The sequence below is a fragment of the Adiantum capillus-veneris genome, chromosome 2, assembly GCF_014529385.1.
Source record: "Adiantum capillus-veneris isolate H3 chromosome 2, ASM1452938v2, whole genome shotgun sequence".
Lineage (NCBI taxonomy): Eukaryota > Viridiplantae > Streptophyta > Polypodiopsida > Polypodiales > Pteridaceae > Adiantum > Adiantum capillus-veneris.
In genome coordinates this window covers 99,124,288-99,140,610 of record NC_140932.1, presented here as the reverse complement: position 1 = coordinate 99,140,610, position 16,323 = coordinate 99,124,288, and the positions used below count along the sequence as shown (strand labels likewise).

Here is a 16,323-nt window from a genome sequence, read left to right as displayed (position 1 = left end):
CAGAGGAGCTACAAAATGAAACAGAGGATATGTGTTTAAACGGAGAGCTTTATATAGATATAGGAAGTTATGCTGAGTTATGCGAGGATGAGAGAGAGATCTCTTAAAGCCACAAATATTGTATTTGAACAATTTTGCTCCGTGTTGTAAAAGCTCTGGCTCTCTAAGTACCTTCCATGGTGTATAACGCTCTTTTCTACTCGCGCTCACATCTTTTGATTGAAAATTCTGAGTTTTCGACTTGCCTCTTCTATCACTCAATTCATTGCGTCATTGTATTTATATGCGTCATTACTTATTGTATTTAATGGTCTTTGCGTCATTGTCTACTCTATTCATTCAATATTAAGTTTAAATATTCGTGTGTTTAATGCATGTATGGATGATGAGGAGTTTCTTTCTTCTTTGTCACCGCAGCAGAGACAGTGGTACGTGGAGCGTCATCGCTCTGGCGCATCATCGCGCGTTCCTACTCCATCCGCATCTCCCTCTCTTTCGGAGCATTCGACGCGCTCCGAAGCTTCGGCGTCGACGAGACGAGCTTCACACTCATCTAGACACCGGCGCTCTAGTGGTGGCGGTGGCGGTTGTTGTGGGGATTCCGCCACCGATGCCTCCACACCGCCTCGTGTTCGACGAGGCTCTTTACCCTCCCCTTGTTTGTCCGCCCCCACACCAGCCACAGCATCGCCATCTACGCCAGGTTTTGCACGGCTGACTGTTCCTAGAAGCTACACACCTCTACCTACTCCGCCAGGAGCCACCCCACTCGACACTCCTCGCTTCGGGGCCCAGACGCCGGTGGAGACACCTGACGTCCGTACCCCCATCGACACGCCGCTAGAGACCCCTGCCGGGACACCTAGGTTCACGCGTCACCGGCAAGAGGGCTTGTCTTACTCCATCGACTTCAGCGGCGGCATCATCATGGATGATGACGGCAAGAAGGTGATCTCGCGCATGCGTGGTCTTTGCTCTCAGCTGTTTAGACACTACATACTAAACAAATGGAGTGAAGTACCAAGTGATTTAAAAAACAGAGTCATCAGCATACTTCATGATGAGTTTCCCATTCCAACACGGGATCATCGCTTCAATGAAGACCTGATGAAGATTCGAATGCGCGAATACTGCAAACACAAGCGTTCCGAAGTGCAAAAAGCAATCAAGAATGGGTGGAACAGGCCAGATTGGCTGGCCAAAGAAGATTGGAAGAATGCGAAGAAAGCAGCGCGCGAGAATCCTGACAAGTGGAAGCAACAAAAGGATGCAGCCAAAGCGCGAGTAGAGGCAGGGAGCTCGCACCACTTGGGGAGCGGTGGATGGGCATCATTTGAGGCCGATTTTGTAAGTGTTTTCACATTGCTCTTTATGTTCGATAGTTTAGGGTTTATGAGTTTTTTAATTCTAACATAATGAAATCTTTGTATGTTTTGACAGTGGTCGACGACAGGACGTGATCCCACACCGTACGAGCGCGAGTACGCAGGCAGGAAGGGCTTAAATGCCCTGATGGACATTCTCAGTTCTCGCGGCGGCATGGTAAGCATAATAAGAGAATAAAAAAGGCGTTCTTTAAAAAGATCTACTAAGAAGCAGAAACACACTACTGTAAGCACCAGATGAGTATTAGGGTTTACTCTTTTTTATTTTTTGTATTGTTTTATAAATGTCGTTATATGTTTATACTTACTGAAAGCTGTCTTATTGTCTTTTTTTGCAGAATCCGACAGATACGCCGCTTGGACGCGATGAGACGTCTGACTAGACGACGTCAGTTTAGCCGTAGCTAGATAGCATTAGTTTAGGGTTTCTCATAGCTTATGTATCATGAGACGGATTTTATACGTCTTTTTGAACCATGTATATTATTACATTTGTCACCGCAGTTCCTTTTGCCAATCAATTCTTTATGCCTATGATGTTGTACAATTGTCATTATTACATTTGCCAATCAATTCATTTTGCATATGATGTGTACAATTGTCAATTTTGCAAACAATGCGTCTTGTGGGTGACTATTTTGGGTCTATTATCTACCCTTGTACTTTTTTTAATGGTTGATGGGTGGCAGGGCATTCAATGCCCTGCCACCAAAAAAAATTTCTCTCGGGCGTGGCTATAACGGTCGCTATTTATGGCTCTGTAGCGTCGCTATGAGCGTCGCTATAGTCTGCAGTGTAAACGTCGCTATAAGCGTCACTATGAGCGTCTCTATATAGCGACGCATATAGCGATGCTATATAGAGACGCATATAGCGACGCTCTCGTAGCGAAGCTCGTAGCGACGGTTTTAGCGACGCCGGGGGTTATAAAAACCCAGTGTATTTGCGTCGCTAACAGCGTCACAAGAGCACACAACCTCTTGTAGTGGTACTTCAAATAGGGATGACAAAAAGCAAGAGAAGAAAGAGGACATCCTCTTCTCCATCTTCTTCATCCTCTTCCTCTTATGAAAGTGATAATGAAGACAAAGAAGACCAAGGAAAGAAAAAGGCAAGAAAGAGGTCACCGTCTTCTCCATCTTCCTCAAATTCTTCATTATCCGAAGAAAGTGATGGTGCAACCTTTGAACCATCCAATATAAGAGGCCATAGGAAATCCTATGCCGCATGGAAGAGGTTGTCCAAGCTCAAGAAGTTCAAAGAGGGAGGGAAGAGCATCTCTTTCCTTACCTACGATGGCACCTTTGGTGCTACGGAAAAAGTCTTGACTTTTATCGAGAAATTTGATGCGGCGTTTGGAGACGAGGGCTTCACGGAGTCCTCTAAGCATTCCTTGCTTGAGTTGAATCAATCTAGACTCTTTCTCTTTAGTTATTTGAATCTTAAAAAGAAATCAATTTGTCTAAGAGTTATTCAAATGACTTAAAAATAATTTGCAAGCAAAAAAAAACAAAACTCACATCATAAACTAGCATGCCAAGGTAGCGTCGTGTGAGTGGATACCAAGGTTCTGCACCTTTAGCATACTTTCTTCGCACAGATGCAATTAGTTTCTGGTCTTTGTCGGGGAGAGTTTTTAGGTAGCTTTCATGTTCAGCTGCACATATGTGATTGGTGTTCACAATCTCATCCCGTATGTGAGTGGCCACCAAAGCATGCATGTTCATACTGCAAAAACCCATATTGATTTGTTTCCATAATAAAGTATTCAACAACAAGATATATGCTTTAGTAGATACTCACACATTCATTCATTGCAAGCTACTTAGCAATGCAATCTCAGGAACCTTGGTGGGATCTATGATAGTACAAAGGACCCTACAATGTCTCTCCTTTGAGGTGGAAAACTTCTCTTTGATAGCTTCAGTCCATGCAAGCGTGCGATGGTTGCCCTCCCAAACATAAAACATGCGATCTGACAGATCTGCAAACCTTGGTTGGCTTTTGAGCTCCAACTCATACTCCTCATTGATTTCTATCCAAAGAGGATCCCACTTTTCCTTGATGTCATCTTCGAAGTAAGAAACCAAAATTAGTGAATTCAAAAATAATTTTTAAAATAGAAATTCACTTAACAAATTTAAGAAGCTTCAACTTACCTGTAGCAATGGTTTGCTCTCTCTTAAATGTCCAAAGTGAAACAATGAAAGCTCCCTTTTCTTGCATATATCCTTCCCTTGCAAAAGCCATTTTTAATCCACCTAAATCATCTCTTAAACCTCTGACTCTAGCATATGGAATCAACCTACACAATGGTATAGGAGGACAGTCAAAGCAACTGAACATACGTGTGGTCTGAAGTACATCGGCACCTCTATGCATAAAAATATTTTGCTCCTCGTCAATCTCTGCAGCTGTAGTTACCTCATCTCGCATTTCCCAAGGGATAATTTAAAGTTCGTTTTCTTCAGGAGCCAATGTGTCATCAATTTCGTGCATAGACCCTTGGTCAACATCCACAGAGTGAATCTCTTCCTCTTCAATGCCATGACACTCTGACATTTCTGTTACTGACACTGATGACACCTATTCACTACTTTCAAGTGGTTGTGTAGACTCAGTCATTACGTAGACTTTTCTTTAATCTTCCACGAGATGGACTACAAATAAAATACACAATCAACATCTGAAAAAATTTCTACATTGCCTCTAAACATGAACTTTAACATGCATGTCTAAAAGCAATGAAAACTTGCCTCTAAACATGAATGTTAACATGCATGTCTATAAGCAATGTTTCAAAAAGAATTTAATCTTTACATAGTCCATTGGAGGAGACAAAAAATAAATACTATCTCCAACAAAACATTGCTTGTAAAGATGCACGCTAACATGTAACATGTATGACTAGAACCTTTTTTGTGCATAAAAATAAATTTTAGAAATACAACAATATATTTTGCTACTCTAATGAAACATTGGTTTTAAACATGCAGGTCTTTAAGTTTCCCTTCAATAAAATACACAATCAATCTTTGAAAATATTTGGACAACACCTCCTTTGAATGTGGAACAAAATTTCAAAAAATATAATAATCCAATGGACACCTCACATGAGGGTTTCTTAATATTGAATATAAAAAACAAAAATAATCTCTTTTGAAACATTAATCATTTTTCTCTAAACATGCATGTTAACATGCAGGTTTTTAGACACTAATTGACTTGAAAGCTTGGATGATTTGAAAGCTTTTTTTCATATGTAAACATCGTCTCTAGGCATTCACATTAACATGCAGGTCTTTAGACACTAAATAAAATTTAGCAAGCTATAAACATTCTCGTCAATGGGTAGTTCTAGAAGCAATTTGCTTTTGTAAAAATATATACATTATTTTTTATACAATTTGCTTTTAGGCATGCACATCGACGGGCACCTCTACATGTATAATAATGACATCAAAAAAATGGTTAGAAAATGTACCTAACAGGTGGGCGTCCTTTACGTCCCGCCATTGCTCCTCTCCGATTTTTTGGTGATGTTGGCATGGAGATGCAAGCTCTGCATCAATACTCGAATGACAGATGCTCTAACGCTCTGACTTCGCAGGTGCTTTCTCACCTGCATTTGCAACTCATACTCATAACCATATTTTGAAAGCCTCAAGAGACCGTACGCTCACATGTGCAACGAAATAAACCGTTTTCCAAAACGAACCGAGAAGCAACATTTAGTGGCCCTTAATTGCAGTAAGCACAGCACAATTGCTGCCCATCATCTCTCTTTCAAGAAACTGAATGTGAAATCTCGGAATTTCCTGCCAATTTACCTTCAAACAAAAAAGTGTTCCTCATATAAACACTTGTTACACCCTAGACTAATACATGAAAATCTGAAGATCAATTGACACTATAACGTACTTTAAGACAAAAGAGTGGAGAGAATTGTTTAATTTCACAGGGCAATATGCCCATTCATGCATATATATTTTTTCCATAGATGGCAACACAAAGGAAGACTTGCGCATTGTTGTCAGCAATATACCTCCCATGCCAAGCCTAGTAGATTTTTAGAGGCTACTACGTCGCTATCCGTTATCTGTTATCATGTCACTGGAATAATGAAATAATGGTTTTTAGTTGACAGCGTTGTCACCCTCTTGAAGTCTACAAAAAGAAAACAGAAAGGCAAGCATAAGTTTTTTCTCCAAAATCATAAGAACTCAGTATATAGCAACATTCAAGATATAAAATCTCCATGGTCAGCAACAAGAGAAAAGTTTTTGTATTTTTCAACCCTGCAAAGAGCAAAAGCACATATAGTAAGAGAGCAGCAGCCTTATGATCACGAGGTGTGATAAAATATAAAACATCAAGTTCATCACTTCTTCTGGAACTGAATGAAGAAGTTCCAGAATGATTCTACTCATAGTAATGCTTAAAAGTTAACATGCTGCATGCCCTAATGCTTACAGGTTAGGTCAGGTCGCAGGTCTAAGAAGGACTTCACATTACCAGATAAAAACGCCACTATCGGGTTCTTCAAGCTGTAAATAGCCCTTTCAGCGTACCCACACACCAGAGAAATACACATCTTGCAAGAGTGCATCTTCGAATCGCCTCTAGGATAGGGGATGGTTCAACCACCCCCCAAATCCAAGATGCACCTCTTGTACAGGCAACAACCAACATCCGGTTGCAGCACTTGGTATTTTTCCTCACTAGGCAACACTTTTTCTGTGCACCACTGCAATTTGATTGTCCATTGTCAGGTGTATGAGGCTACGTCTCTTTCTCTTTATGGCCTTCTACATTTAGGAGCACCTCCTCTTTGTCTCGTGTATGTGGCGGCTCCCTAAGCCGTTCATGTCAAGGGCTCATGAACAAGCAGGTCTAAACCAGTTTAGCACCATACCACAGTCAAGGGGTATGGTGAATGAAGAAGTTCCTTGTGATTCTACTCATAGTAATGCCTAAAAGTCAACATGCTGCCCATCATCTCTCTTTCAAGAAACTGGATGGAAGAAGACATTAGAGAGACACTAGCTTCTAGTCCAGAAGGAGAATTGGGCATCCAAACCAAACCAACATTCACTGGTGGAGAGAGATTACCTATTACTCCATTGGAGGTGCAAACTACAAAAGCATTAATTGAAAATGCAGTAGGCCCGCAGTACAGAGGCAGAGACGCCATTGGAGAAGGCATTGAATTAGATTTAAGGTATGTCCTAACAAAACTCGTGGATGGTGACTGCCTTCCAGAAGAAAAAATGGAGCTGCAAGCCAAGCTGACATCAATCGATGTAGTAGGCTCTCAAGGCAGGCTTAAAGAAGCACTACAAATGCTGAGGCTGACTGGGAGGTAAACAACTTATGGCTACATAAGTATAGGATCATAGAAAATGCAATCAGACAATATGAATGGGTAGGGTCCAGCCTGCATCCAAGCAACAACCGGAAAGAGGCATATTATGATTGCTTTCTATCCCAAACGATTATTCCAGCTTGCAGAGGGCTTGCAGAAGTCAGGTATTGGGAGTGTGGCGTGGCTCCCTGGACCTCTCTCACAACAATTGGACAGGAAAAATTTCCACCCAGACTTAAATTCTGCGACAGAGTCATGTTGAATGATAACCGCAACTCATCTACAAACCTTGAAACTTAGTAACAACCAGCTAAGTGGAGCTATACCTGTTTAACGTCATCCCTTTGCAACTCTTGGATCTTGAAGGAGTTGGGACTGCATGCCTTGCTCGAATCTTGCTCGAATCTTGAATCTTGCTCTCCACTGAGAACTGCCGAAAACTGGCGCTGCCGAAAACTGACCTTGATTTGCTGATTTGAGACTGCTCCCAAAGAGCGCACGTTAACGTGCGCTCACTGCTCAGCTACAAATGAACTCAGCATAGTGTGCTCACTGCTCAGCATCTTCGATCAAACAAAGACCTCAAAAGACTTTGGAAATGACCTCAAAAGACTTTGGTTTTTTGAGCCCAAAGATTTGCTCCCAAAGACCTTTGGTTTTTTTAGCCCAAAGACCTGTGCCCCACGTAAACGTGTGCACAGGTTAGCAGCTCCAATCGAGACCTGCACCACTTTACGCCCAAAGATCTGCTCCCAAAGACTGCACGTTAACATGCATGTTTAGAGTTTCTTTGAGAGTTGCCGTGACACCTGCTCCCAAAGTGCGTGCCTCTGCTGCAGATTTGAGAGCTGCTTCTAGAACTGCATGTTAATGTGCGCTCACATCAAGCTCTCCTAGGAAATCCAGAGATCTTGTTAGACTAATTTTGAGTTGCTGTGACACCTGCTCCCAAAGCGTGTGCCTCTGTTGCAGATTTGAGAGCTGCTTCCAGAACTGCATGTTAATGTGCTCTCCTAGGAAATCCAGAGTGGAGTAATGATTTTGAGTTGGTGGAGTAGTTATTTGTCTTGAACGACGTTTGTTGGTGCATTCATTATTTTAATTTTTAATAATTTTCAATCATTAAATGTTCACGCTGCTGATTTTTAAAATTTTATATTAAATCTAATTGTATATATTTTTTTGAAAATATGTTGAAAAGAAAATCGTCACTAATGTGTCTTGAATTGCGGGCAGGATATGGAATAATCATTTGCAACGTGCGATTCTACATTTATGGCAGCAGGATATGGAATAATCATTTGCATGAGAATCATGAAACGAGAATCATGAAATGTTTTTGTTGCAAAAAAATTAAAGTTTATATTAAATCATTTTTATTTATTTTTGTAAACATTAAAAAACATATTTAGATTTGTTAAAAAGGGAATCGTCATATTTGAAAGCCGTTGTGTCATTCTAGTTGATTGCAGCTACAATGGGTCGTCAGATTACTATCTATGGTCCAGTTCGTGGTCAGAAACTTTTGTTACTTCTTGAAAACAGATTCCATGAATTACCTTTGCAGTCAGTGAGAGAAAGTTTTGGCTTGTTTACCAGTTCGTTCACTCTGCACCCATTAACATTGAATGGTGAACATGTAAAAATGGAATCCTCGAGGTCAGGTTCTGGTGAAGAGGTCTTTTTACTGGATCATGAAGTGTGCCAGTTTTTTAAAGTTCGAATAACAAACACTCATGAACATCAAGGCTCCCCGGGAAGTGAAGCTTCTCCAATAGTTCTGGATATTGGTTCAAGTGATGTCACAAAGAATCAGACCAGTGTCATGGATATAATTAGATCAATGCCCAATAAAAACAATCTTCATTCTGCTTTGAAGAAGACTAATGAAATTGTTCAGTGTAAGGAGATTCCTGCTCAATACGATGGATATGTTGCATTTGAATTGCCACCAACATGCAACGACAATACAATGGTTGGCATGGAGCAGCGTCATGATTGTCATTTGTGGACAGAATATGTCACTTGTAGTAGTGATTTCTTTCCTGGTGCCATTCGCTTCAGTAGGTGTTCAGGTCATCTCCGTTGTGTCAATGATGCATGTCCTTTCTATTTGCGAGCAAGAGTTCATAATGAATCACAATGGCGTGGTCGTCTCTCTAAAGTTATTTCCATTGGAATATTGACACCTGAGCTGGGGACAGTGGTTTGTGTCCATTGCAATCAAATGCCTTTTTGTGTTGGAACATGTCCTGCTGTTATTTATTATTGTTTGCCAAAAGATAAGCAAACAGTTACTCGATGTGCTATTCATATGGGAGAGCATAAGCACCCTTGTGTTCAGGGAAAGAATAGGTCTGCTGAGCAAATGATAGATTCGCTTCTGCAAACTAAGGCAAACCAAGATCCTTTCACAACTTCCAAGCAATTAGAACGTGTTGCTACCCAAGACGTGATATTAGATAAGCTAGTGATGGAAACTGCTGGCAAAAATGACTCTATTGAAGATGGAGAGTTTTCAGAATTTCTTGATACCATTACTCCTCTATCTAACAAGCGAAGAATAGAGAGGAGCTTAGAGATTTCCAAGAGGTCAAAGCATTTCAGTGCAAAAGGTTTGGAAGCTGTCCTAGACCTCAAGAGCAGGTGTAGGTATCATTTCATTCATAGTGTACTTTTTCCTGGACAGCTTGGAGGTTCAGAGCAGCCACATGTGTTCAAAATGTCGATCATAGGTCCAGGGCGGGGAGTTGACTTGGTGAATAAGATGCGTCCAGGAGGAACTTTAGAGAAAATGTGGGTTCACTTTGATCATGTGCACCGTGTTCAAGGGTGGCCAACAATGTCTACTCATGTCTACGACCCATTTGTGCGTGAATTAATGACAATTGCCACCTGTGAATTCACTGTTGAAAATAAATTTGCTCAAATAGAGTTTTGGAAAATGTTAAATAAAGTGGTGCAAGATCAAGGGTATGAAAAGCCAGAATTCAGAGGGTTTATGGCAGATGTAGCAAATGCAAATTGGATTGCTGTTCGGACTGTTTACTTTGGAGGGGAAAAAACAAAAATACCTTCCAAAGAACGATCATGTGGCTTTCATTGGGAGCAGTCCATGATTCGACATGTAGTGAAATGTATCCGTCCATCTTGACAAGAGGATCACAAAATCTTGTGCCGAAAATGGCGGAGTGCACCATCTGAGAATCAAGCAGAAATTTGTAAAGAAGATCTACGCCAATTTTGGAAGGCAGGGCATGTTGTCGATGGAGAGATGGCTTGTTTAGAGACTTGGATGGCTTGGTGGGATGTAAGAGTACAACATTGGGGAGGGAGATTTGTAACACAGGATGAGTCTGGAATTTTTGTGCCCACAACAAACTTGTCTGAGGTTAAGCATGCAAGCATGCGTGCATCTATTGGTTACAAAGAGAAAATTAGCTTGTATGAGGCAATTGGTGCAGACATGGCAATAGCAGTGCTACAAAGTGTCAAATACAATGCTTATCTAAAAGGTGTTAGGTCTGCTACTGGTCCTGGGATCGATGATCTCGCAAAGCGATTTTTGGGCCGATCATCAACAACATCAGCTTCCAAATCCCTCATTGACTTAACACACTCTTCAATGTCTGAGATGGGTTTTCAAAGCCCTGAAATGAATAGAGCTCCCTTGCGAGAGAAGAGTGTTAAGAAGAAGTGACCAACATTTGTTGATGCAGATGAGCTGCTTGATGAAGACAGTCATAGACCAGAATTTGTGACAGTTACAGAGCCGGTTGTAGGGCCAGATGTGCATCTAGAGACTAGCTGTGGAGTTGGCAAATATTGGCACGAGGTTAATGTTCCAAAGACACTTTGGGCTATAAGAAGAACTGAGCCTGGTCGAAAGATGACTTGCTTTGGGATGGTTGATAATCAGAGTGTTAGATGTGCACGATACATCAATGAAGGGAATGACGATGTCACACGTGGAACTGCTGCTCCATGCTTTTGGGGACGTAGAAAGTATCCTGCCTCTGGTTGAAATCCAGGTGGTTTAGTGGAAGGTTTTGTGTGTTTTTGCAACTTCAATAACATGCATACATGGTGGATACATGAAATGATTGTAGGGGCTCCAGGGCCAGCACCAGGTGTTTGGCCTGTAGCGCAGAGAACACAATTGTTGCCAGTTGAGGTGGAGCACTTGCAAGCAAATGGATTTGTCCTTCAATCAACAACAAAAGCTACCAATTTAGGTAGTGGTTTGCGATCAAGAAACAGTGTTCCCAGTGCCTTCCGTCCTAGGTATAGGGATGGGAAGATTGTTAAGTGGAGATCAAAGCTGACAAAAGATTTTCATACAAGGATTGCTTTGGGGAGAACGCTTGAAGCAAAATTGGTGAAAGAAGTGATTATTGTGTGCAATGAAACACATGTTTTCTATGTCAGTACAGAGGGGTCCAAGGCAAAGGGGATAACATACTTAGTGACAATCTCTGATTTTCCACGATGCACATGCGAGGACTTCCAAAAGAGAGAATAAAAAAAACAGACCTACGTGCCGTGCAAACACATGTACTATGTATTTCTTCATATTCTTGGGTTAGACTCACATGCCCATGAGTTCATGCACCAGGCTGCTTTATCCAAGGTAGAAATTTTTCAGGCTCTGGGGGGAACTAGGGCAGTTGTGCGTCCTTAGGATACTTACACAACATGATGTTCAAATTATATACTGCACACCATTGCAGTAGTTTTTTGTGGGCATTTACGTTAACTATCAATCACCATCCTATGAGTTTTTAGGTTGCAATTTTGAAATTTTTGGGAAATGTCGAACGTAAGGCTTCGAACACATAAACTTTCCATGTATTTAATATATTGTTGTCGTTTTTTGTTGGCATTTGGATTTACTACCAGCTTCTATCCTAGGAGTTGATAATTTTTGCATCTTTTGGCTTTGCCTTGTAAGGAATTGCATGAGTTCAGTTCCTTAGTATGCTCTCGACTATATTTTGTTAAAAATTATAAGTCGTCAATAGCAATGTGTTTAAATGTCTACACTGTTTTTGCATTCCTTACCAACAATCGTGGTAAGGGAGTTCATGGTTTTGAATATATTGGCTTTACCTTGTACGACAACACAGTTCTAAATCATATGGGTTTACCTCGTAAGAGGCACGGTAAACTATTAATTTATTTCCTTGGAAACTATTGGTCATCAACAAATATGTGTCTGTTTTCAATGTCTTTGCTCGATTTAGTGCTCACTCAGATTTGTTTCTTGCAGTAGTTTTTTGTGGGAATTTACGTTAACTATCAATCACCATCTTAGGAGTTTTTAGGTTGCAATTTTGAATTTTTGGGATACGTTGAACATATAAGGCTTCGAACACATAAACTTTCCATGTATTTAGTATATTGTGGTCATTTTTTGTTGGCATTTGGATTTACTATTAGCTTCTATCCTAGGAGTTGACAATTTTTGCATCTTTTGGCTTTACCTTGTAAGGAATTGCGTGAGATTAGTTACTTAGTATGCTCTCGACTATATTTTCTTAAAAATTATAGGTCATCAATAGCACTGTGTTTGAATGTCTACATTGTCTTTGCATTCACTACCAACAACCGTGGTAAGAGAGTTCATGGTTTTGAATATATTGGCTTTACCTTATACGACAACATAGCTCTAAATCATATGGGTTTACCTTGTCAAGGGCACGATAAACTACCAATTTATTTCCTTGGAAACTATTGGTCATCAACAAATATGTGTCTAAATATTTTCAATGTCTTTGCTCGATTTAGTGCTCACTCGGATTTGCTCGCTATGTGAATCCTTTGGGTTTTCTTTGGAAACTATTGGTCATCAACAAATATGTGTCTAAATGTTTTCAATGTCTTTGTATTTGTTTGCTTGGTTTAGTGCTCGCTCGGAGATTGGGATTCTTCCTATGTACATTGACTCACCATTACCAAAAATTTTCTTACCATTTTGCATACTCTTTATTCCATATAGAAATATTTTCATGTAAGATTTTCTTATTTTTGGTGTGAATCCACTCCAAAAAAAAAACTTCAAAAAAAAACCTTCCACCATCAGTCATTGCCTTTCACTTTCTACATGTATTTTTCTTACCTCTTGTAAATAAATATACATCAATAAAAACAAATGAGGGCCCTCCTCATTTGATTCTCTATGTTTTCATATATTATATATATATATATAGCCACACTATTCTAGATTCCATGAATTGTTTATATATGCTAACCTATTTTTATCCATCGTATCCATATATTATATTTATGCATAATTCACAACCATGCATATTTTCAAATCTCTAAGAATCTATTAGATCATGCTCTCATGCAAGGAGGGGCTTACTTTTGGAGCCTTATGCAAACTTAACAAAAGGGGGGCCACTGAAGACTTTTTTGTGAAGAAACATAAGCATTTTGGTGGGATTTTTTATATCCATCTCCACTCCAAATTTGAAGTGGTGGTTAAAAGACCAAATATGCACCAAGAGCTGAATAATCACCTCAAAATTTTTGGAGCTACCACTGGTGAGATAGGATTTTTTGAGTGGATCCCAGTCTGCCCACTTTTCTCACAAATAGCCCATAGTCTTCTCTCACCTCCTTTTCTACTTCTACACACACACACACACACGCACACACACACATTGCTCTCTATTTCTCACTCAAAGCTAAAACTTCCATGGTTTTCTCTCACCCTCTTCACCATTAGCCTCCCCTCTCACACCCATAGCTCTTCTGAAGCTCTACCTACATCCAGCATCTCTATATCTCTCTCTATTACTCCCATATTACAATTTTATTCTACCCTTTCAAGGATGCATACAAATTCTAAGCAACCTAATCATACTTAATCTCTGCAAAATGGGGGTTTTTTTATCAACAAAACCCTCATTGCCTTTGTGGTGATTCAAATATGGTGGCAGCGTGAAAAGAAGAAGAAGAAGAAGAACGGCGGTCACTTTCAATAATATATGCATGGGTGGGTCTAAGATTCCTTAAGGATTCACCATCTCAAGGGTACACCCATGTCATTCACCCCTTTTTTCTCATCCTTCAAGTCATTTTACCTGTTGCAAATATATTACTAACTTTTTCTAGTAATTGCTAACACTAACGCTTAACCTACTAACACAAACACCCATTAATCCAACTCTAAAAAGCACCTTCCCTCAAGACATGTACATATAATATAACTCTCCCTCCCTCTCTCTCTCTCTCTCTCTCTCTCTCTCTCTCTCTCTCTCTCTTCCCTTAACACTTTATTTTCATCTTATCTACCATCAATAATGCACTCTCTTGAGCCCACATCCATGACTCAAGCATACAAAGAAGGCCCGCAATGTTTTGATATTAAAAAAAAATTATAATCTCGATTTGTTAGCTTGTAATTTAGGATTTTTAATCATCTTAACGAGGGTATCCAACCTATAAATAGGCCCCTCCCCTTCTTGTAAACAATCCCCAATATCTCACATAGCACCCCAACACTCTATGCGTGAGGAGAGACTTAGGCGTAGCAACCACTTTAAGAGCTTCACTTTTGGTGTGAGAGAAGCTTTCAAGATATACATTGCAAGTGAGAGAGAGTGAGTTCAAAATCTCAAGACCACTATTGTATATGTTCCTCCATCATCAATGATTGAGGTTTGGTGTATCAAAGGCATGATTTGACATTCAAATCTTCGTCCTTCTACTTATGCAATACGGTTTGGTGAATTCAAGATGACATGTATTTTGAGTTTCTATCATTTGATATTGTTTAAGAAAGTGTTTTAGTGTGTCTTTATTGCCAATTTTGTGTCCATTATAAGAGAGTATTGTGGTGAGAGGTCTCCCACACCCTAAGACAGTGTGTGTGTATTGGCAATGTTTAGCATTCACTAAGCATTGAGTTAGTGTTGTACAAGCTCTACGATAGCGTCATAACAAACCATCTCCATTTGCAAGTCACAAACAAGGTATTACGGAAGTTCCATTCCTCTCTCTCTCTCTTCCCTTTTCTCTAGCTCTCTCTGCTCCATTTGGTGTGTGTCTTGGTGTGAGATTGCTTGTGTGTGTTTTGTGCCGCATCTTCTTGGGTGTGAAAAAATCTCTCTTGCATCTTAGCTCGCATACCATAACTAGGTGGTGCCCCTTCACTTGTTTGGTTGTTGGTTTGTCGTTGTTCTTTGCTTGTGGTTTCCCCAGTCCCAATTGAGCAGCACGGGAGCTTTGAGGGGTGTTTAGATGTTGAATCTCTTGTTGCCCGCCCCGGACCACCTCAGTACTCAGGTTTGTGTAGAAACAAGTTAAATATATTCATATCAAGTACACCCTACTTCTAAACCCTTTCTCTATTCCAAAAACAAGATGAGAAGTTAACGAGGAGGTGCTTTAAACTTTGGGTGGCCTTTTCACATTGATTTACATGCAGATCGCCAAAAGGGGAGGAGATGGTACATGAAAAGTATAACGATATTTTTTAATGACTTTATCGCTTTGCAATTATACGTCATGAAGTTGTTTGATGTTACTCCCAAAGAGTGCAACGGTGTCCTAAAGTTTGTCATCAAGCTAGATGAGTGTGAGCTTGTAAAGGAGATGAAGGTTGAGCAAGTCGCAATCACACTCATGAATAGAGCTTTGGATGCAAGCATTGGACCATATGATCCCAAAAACTTTAGTTTCCAATATGAGAACAACATTTTCTTTCTTGCAACCTTCAAGATGAGCTAACATTAGATTGAAGATCAAGTAAAATTATGATTTACTTGTTTGCTTCAAAATGTGCATTTCAAAAAGCTTAAATTATCTTTCTAGGTGCCAACTGAGAACTTTTATATTTTGAATTGGGTTTTCTATCAAACTAGCATCCCAAAAATTATAAGCAAACAAAGAAATGAAAAGAAGTTGGATGTGGAGGGCATGGGCTCCTACATAGTGGAGTGGCACATGGTGGGAACTAAAGAACTTGAAATACATCTAAAATTTCTCCAAAGGAGCAACAAGCTAAAGCCCTTACTTATATTTCATGGGAGGGGTTCACATCCTAGAATAACATATTGGAGAAGATCACTGGATAGGCATCTTTGTGACCCCGACTTTTGACCCATTTTGGATATTCCACTTTCTAGAGTGCACATATGCACAATACATGCACTTTGTAGGATAATAGAAAAACTAATGTTTCTCTATATCTATTTTTCTTAGACCACTCAACCTCTCCGTACAAAGCAAATAGAAATCTTAGCTTTGGAGACACTCTTCTCAGAGATGGGTTTTCATGGAGGACGTGTTAAGATAGATCAGGATGAAAAGAGGTCTAAGAATGGTAGGGATGTTCTAAAGAAGTTTTCTATTGGTGTAGCAAGGACTCACAAAGCAAAGGTATGGAAAACCTTGGATGCAATATTCAAGTTTTGTAAATTGAACTCATTGTCTGAAGTTGACTATGTAAATTTCCAAGAAGTTGTGGAGACATTTCACAAGACATTCATAAGTCCATGGACAAATCAGCAGATCACTCACTACATGGTAATGTAATTGGTTTGATGATATGCTAATATTTGGAAT

The 16,323-nt window shown here is 40.0% G+C and overlaps 1 pseudogene; it reads right to left on the bottom strand.

Moving 5' to 3' along the window:
* Positions 1–3,196: 3,196 nt before the first annotated feature.
* On the bottom strand, positions 3,197–4,901 carry LOC147463276 (uncharacterized; annotated as a pseudogene).
* Positions 4,902–16,323: the final 11,422 nt, after the last annotated feature.